The sequence below is a fragment of the Elephantulus edwardii genome, unplaced genomic scaffold, assembly GCF_000299155.1.
Source record: "Elephantulus edwardii isolate Elephantulus edwardi_28Jun2011 unplaced genomic scaffold, EleEdw1.0 scaffold00028, whole genome shotgun sequence".
NCBI lineage: Eukaryota > Metazoa > Chordata > Mammalia > Macroscelidea > Macroscelididae > Elephantulus > Elephantulus edwardii.
Genome location: NW_006399778.1, coordinates 17,105,103 through 17,111,446, shown reverse-complemented (window position 1 = coordinate 17,111,446; position 6,344 = coordinate 17,105,103).

Sequence of the window (6,344 nt, the reverse complement as noted above, 5' to 3'; positions counted from 1 at the left end):
CCAGCTCTCTGATGTATAGCAAGTAATTGTGAAGACCATGGCCTGAATTAGGTGCATCTTAGTCTCTAGACTGACATCATTGCTTCTCAGTACTCTGGAGAGATCCCTGACAGCAGATTTTCCCAGTGAATTTTGTCTTTTGATTTCCTGACAACTGGTGCTAAGAGTGTTAATTGGGAGCCAAGCAAGCTGTAGTTGTTAACAACCTCAATCACTTCTTCATCTATCATGGTGCTGCCAATTGGCCCAGTGGTGAGAATCTTTGTCTTCTTGATATTGACCTTCAATCCATATTGAAGACTACAGTCCTTGACCCTCGGCAGCAAGCACTTCATGTCCTCCTCAGTTTCAGCAAGTAGGGTTATGCCATCTGCATAATATAAGTTGTTTATGAGTCTTCCTCCAATTGTGATGCCACATTCTTCCTCAAGAAGTCCAGCCTCCTGAATGATCTGTTCTGCATGTAGATTGAAAAGGTATGGAGACGGGACACATCCGTGACACACTCCTTGACACACTCCCTTCTTGATTTTGAATTTTGCAGTGTTTCCTTGCTCTCTTTTGAGGACTGCTTCCTGGTTCTCGGGCCTACATGTAGAACTTATTAACAATCATTTGTCCAGTTGGATTGAGCTGATCCTGCCATTGTTGCTGTCCTTATGATGTGGGTGGAGGCAGTGTTTAAAGAGAACTTAATGATAACCTTTATTAAGGAACTGATGTATTCCTAATTGAAGGCTTTTGATCTTCATCAAGTTCTCTTCACTTTAAGCAAACAGAGTTTTGCCATATTCATACTGTGGGCTGCTAATTAGTCTTCCTCTAATCCTCATGCTTTGTTCTTCTTCACATAGTGCAGCTTCTTGGATTATTTGCTCAGCATTTAGGTTTAATAAGTATGCTGAGAGCGACAACCCCAACACACGCCTTTCCTGATTTTAAACTATGGCAGTTTCCTCTAGTTCTGCTTGACTAACTGCCTGTTGTTCTATGCATAGGATCTGCATGAGCACAATTAAGTCTTCTGGAATATCCATTGTTTACAGTGCTATTCATAATTTCTTATGATCTACACAGTTAAATGTCTTTGCATAGTCGGTAAAATACAGCTAGTTGTCTTTCTGGTGGTGTCTGGTATTTTATGTCCTTTGAATCCACAATCAATACCGATGGAAGCCAAGAAATCAACAATAGATTGCTTTGGTCAAATCTGCTACAAACACCTTTTTATAAAGTGTTTTTTAAAAAAGAGAGAAAGGTGTCACTGAGAGGACTAAAGTGTTCTAGACCCAAATCATGGTAGTGTTCATTGCACTGGGAAAGGCTGTAGTTAGGGACCTCTCCAAATTATTGAGGAGTAATGATGTCAGTTTGAGGACTAAGGTGTGTCTGATTCAGGCCATGGTCTTTTTTATCACTTGCTACACATCTGAAAGCTGGACAATGAATAAGGATGACGGAAGAGGGATTGATGCATTTGAGCTGTGGTGTTGGAGAAGAGCACTGAACATCCCATGGACGGCCAAGAGAACAAACATATGTCTTGGAAAGAGTGTAGCCAGAATGCTCTTTGGAGATAAAGATGATGAGGTTTCTCCTAACATACTTAGGGCATGTTGCTAGGAGAGGCTATTCCTTGGAGAGGGATATGATGCTGGGAAGAGTGGAGGGTTGGTGAAGGAGAGGAAGACCCTCAACCAGGTGAATTGACACAGTGACTGCTGAAGTGAGCTCTCGTGTGTCAGGAAGTGTGAAGATGGCACAGGATAGGACAGGGTTCAGATCCACTGTTCATAGGGTCGTTATGAGTCATACTTGACTTGATGGCACCTAAGAACAACAACTACAACAGCATGTTAAAGCTGGGTGATAAATAAAGAAGATCAAGGAAGAATTGACGCCTTTGAGTTGTAGTATTGGAGAAGAGTATTCAGTATCCTGTGGACTGCCAAAAGAGCAAACACATCTATCTTGGAGGAGACAATTAGTTGTGTTTTACTGATTATGCAAAGACATTTACCTGTGTAGATCATAAGAAATTATGAATAGCACTACAAACAATGGATATTCCAGAAGACTTAATTGTGCTCATACAGATCTTATGCATAGAACAACAGGCAGTTGGTCAAGCAGAACCAGAGGATATACTGCCATCGTTTAAAAATCAGGAAAGGTGTTGTAGCTTTCAGCATACTTATGACTGCTCCTCAGAGACAAGAATGGTGACTTTGGCTCACATCCTTTGGGCATGCTGTCAGGAGGGACCAGTCTCTAGAGGACATTATGCTCCATAAAGCAGAGGTCAGGGGGTGGAGGGGAGAAGATAGAATGTCACTGAGTTAGTTTAACAAGTGGCTACAGCGATGGACTAGCCAATTACAATGAGGATGCATATGGCATGAGGTTGGTTCAGGATCAGGCGGAAAGCCCTTCCACCGTGTGCAGGCTTCCGAGTTGGAACTGACGCTAGGCACCTAATGACACAGCATGTTCCTAAGCTTTGCTAAATCATTTGCTTGATTATTCACTTAGTGCCAAATAAACAGCTCTCTGAGGAGACTGGCAATCTTATTATCCTAATTTTTTCAGATGAGGAAACATATTCAGAGAGATGAAGTCATTGGCTCAAGTTCCCACAACTGGGAGATGGCCGACCAGGGATTTGTCTTAGTAATTGCTGCCTCACTATCTCCTCTGTATTAAATCTCTAGAGGCAAAGGGTAGTGAAAGCACTGGGGAGGAAGGGATGAAGATGAAGAGGGAGGAAAGGAGAGAGAAAGAGAGAGAGAATGAGGATACATGCAAATGAGAGCTAGTTAACAGCTATTTCTAGACTGGCCTTCCTCATTTCCCAGGTAGGGTAACAGAATTCTTCCCACAACCAGAAGCTGACAGTGCACAGTGAACTGAACCTTCGAGCCCTGGTTTCTCTCCCCAACATTCTGGCGGCACCTGACATCTGGGCCAGGACCTGTACCCTGTCCTTGTTTCTTCTGGTCCCTCCCAAGACTCTCCCTTAATCCTTTCTGCTTCGGCCTGGGTTAGGGAGGCAGCTCAAGATCAAAGGCCTAAAAGAAGGGTTGGCCCAAAAGATGGTGCTGGCTCCATTGTCTGAGCCTCAGGCCGCCTTCCTGTCATGAGGAGCAGGGTTTGGGGCAGGAAGAGGACCAAAGTGAGCAAAGGCCTCATGTGAGCTTAGATTTGAAGCCTGGACTTTGTGATTTCAGAGGTCAGGCACTCCGTTTTTAATTGTTACAGCAACTCATGGGGTCAGTGTTATTGGGCCTGTTTCTCAAACTGAGACATGATGGCTCAGTGGCCATATTTACCCCCCTCTTCCTGTTGTAATAAATGGTCACAGATTTGGTTTATAAAGTAGTTACCTCGCAGTTCTGGAGGTCAGAATGCTGGTTTGGGTTACCCGGGCTAATACCACAGTGCTGGCAGAATTGTGCCCTTTTCTGTAGCTCTCACTTGGGAGGATATACACCTTGGTTTTTCCAGTTCTATGGGCCACTGCGGTTTATTGGCTCATGATCCCTCCTTCCAGCTTCAAAGCCAGCAATGCTGTGCCTCACCAATCATTCTTCCGTAGTCACATTTCTTTCCATCTACAAGCAGGAAAAAAGGGCTTTGCTTTTTTTAAAAATTATTAATTTTAATGAAAGTTTACAGAGACTTAGGGTTTCCAGTCCTTCACTGTTACACTTTCCTGCCTGCCCACCTCATCCCCCCAATTAATTTTTCTCCTTGAAAAGTAAAAGAAAAACTCTTTCATTGTTATGCAATCCCTCCCCCCCAAGACTACTACACTGTGCAGCCTTCATTCTGGACTCCTGACATGACAATAATACCTAATCATATATCCTTTTTAAACAGTTCTCTCCCTCATCTGTTGCAATGCAGTATACATCATTCCTCCCCTTCTTCTCTGTCTTCCCTCAATCCCAATGTCAGTCCTGTTTTACAATAGTGGCACTATGCAATATTTGTCCTTTTGTGACTGAGATATTTCACTCAGCATAATGTCCTCTAGGGTCATCCACTTAGCATAATATTTCATGAGTTCCTTGTTTTTCAGTGCTGCATAGTATCCCATACAAGAGCTTCTCTATCTATTCATTTGTTGATTGGCACTTGGGTTGTTTCCAGCTCTTTGCTATTGCAAACAAAGCCACAGTAAACATGGGTGTGCATATATCTGCTTGAGTAGCGGTCATGGTTTCTTTAGGGTAAATTCTCAGAAATGGAATTGCTGGCCTAAAGGGTATTTCTATTTGCAACCTTTTGAGAAAGCACCATACAGCTTTCCAAAGTGGTTGCACAGGGCTTTGTTTATAAGGATTCACGTGGTTAGAAGGGACTCATCTAGAGTAACCATGATAATTAGTCCATTCCAAAATCCTTAACTAAAGTCCCCTTTTAAAGAATTTTTTAAATTATGCTAGTTTATTTACAAACTTTGAATACATTGTTTTCCACACCAGATTCTTCTGATTTCTCTCACTCCCCCATCAAATTGTGCCACCCCTTGATTCATCCCTCCTCCCCCTGCACATCCTCATCCCTCTGCTTCTACCCTTTACCCCCTTGGATCTTCATACTCATTCTACAATAATGGTTTTATACAATATTTGTCCTTGTGTGATTGAGTTACTTCACTCAGCATAATACTTTCCAGTCCCTCCTAAGTTAGGTAGTAATTTACAAAATCATTGCTCCTGCATGCTGTGTAGTATTCCACTGTATGAATGTACCATAATTTCTCAATCCGTTCGATTATGGTTGGACATCTGGCCTGTTCCGTGTTCTTGTGATGGTGAGTAATGCTGCTATGAACATTGGTGTATAAGTCTCCTTTGAGCCTCAGTTCTCTTTTTCTTTTGGTATATTTCAAGAGTGGAATAGCTGGGTTCTGTGGAATTTCTATGTTCAGCTTTTTTGAGAAAGCGCCAAACTGGCTTCCAGAGTGGTTGTACCCTTTTACAATCCCACCAACAATGTATAACAGTTCCTCTCTTGCCACATCCTCTCCAACATTTATTACTTGCTATTCTGTAAAGTTCTTTTTGCTGTGGTCACAGGTTCTGGGATCAGAATGTGGACATCTTTGTAGGGGTCATTATTTTGCCTACTAAAGCAGGGTTAATTGATCTGCCCAAAGTCACACAGCTTAGAAGCAGCAGAACTTGACTTGACTCAAACTTCAGATCTCAGTGACCTTTCCCCCGGCCTCCTCTGCTCCTCTGGTTCTAATGAGAAAGGCTCATTTGAAGGGTGCAGGTACTTAGAAGCAAGTCTAAATTAAGAAATTATTTTTATGAATTAAGATACCTATATAGGTGCTCAAACGATAAGATTATTTGGCAAGAGCAGTGTCAATGATGGGATGGAAGTGGTGGGCCACCCGTGTGTTGCTGGTAACTGTGCAAAGCTGGTCTTTCTATTAGTATTGGAAAGAGGCAAAACCCTAGTTTTTGAAAGGAAAGAACTCCTTTAAGAAGGCAGTGAGAATTATGACCTGGCCCCTGTGTCTCTGCTGTGGATGATTTATCTCTGACTCTACACTGACCCAGTATCCTCTGAGTCTTCACCCTTGATTTGCATGCAGGCATATAACCTTGAAGTCATTATTTATCATAAACTTCAGGGAGAAAAAAGTATCCTGGTGGAACAGTGGCTAGAGAATTTGTACTAACTAAAAGATTAGCAGTTTGAACTCACCAGTTCCTCTGAGGGAGAAAAATAAGGTAGTTTGCTTCTGAAAGGATTTAGAGTCTTGAAAATCCTCTGAGTAGATCTACTTTATCTTCATAGGGGGTTACTATGATAGAATTCACTATAGTCAATAATTTATTCATCATTGAAAATAAGGAACTCATGAAATATTAAATAAAATGGGTGACCATGGAGGACATTATGCTGAGTGAAATATCTCAGCCACAAAAGGAAAAATACTGCATAACACCACTGTTATAAAATAGGACTGGCATCAGGGTTGGAGGGAAACTAAGAAAAGAAAGGATAAATAACATACACTGCATTGAAAGAGATGAGGATAGATGAATGGGACCTTCTAAGAATCAAATCCCTATGCACATCCAAAAACTTCTCCAATAGACTAAAAAGGGAAGCTACAGACTGGGAAAAAGTATTTGATAATGACATGTCAGATAAAGGACTTATATCCAGAATTTATAAAATACTTGAACACCACAATAAGATAAAGGTAAATAATCCATGGGCACAGGGTATGAACAGACACTTCACCAAAGTAGACATTCAGATGGCCAACAAGCACATGAAGAAATGTTCAAAATCCCTAGCTCTAAGAGAGATTCAAA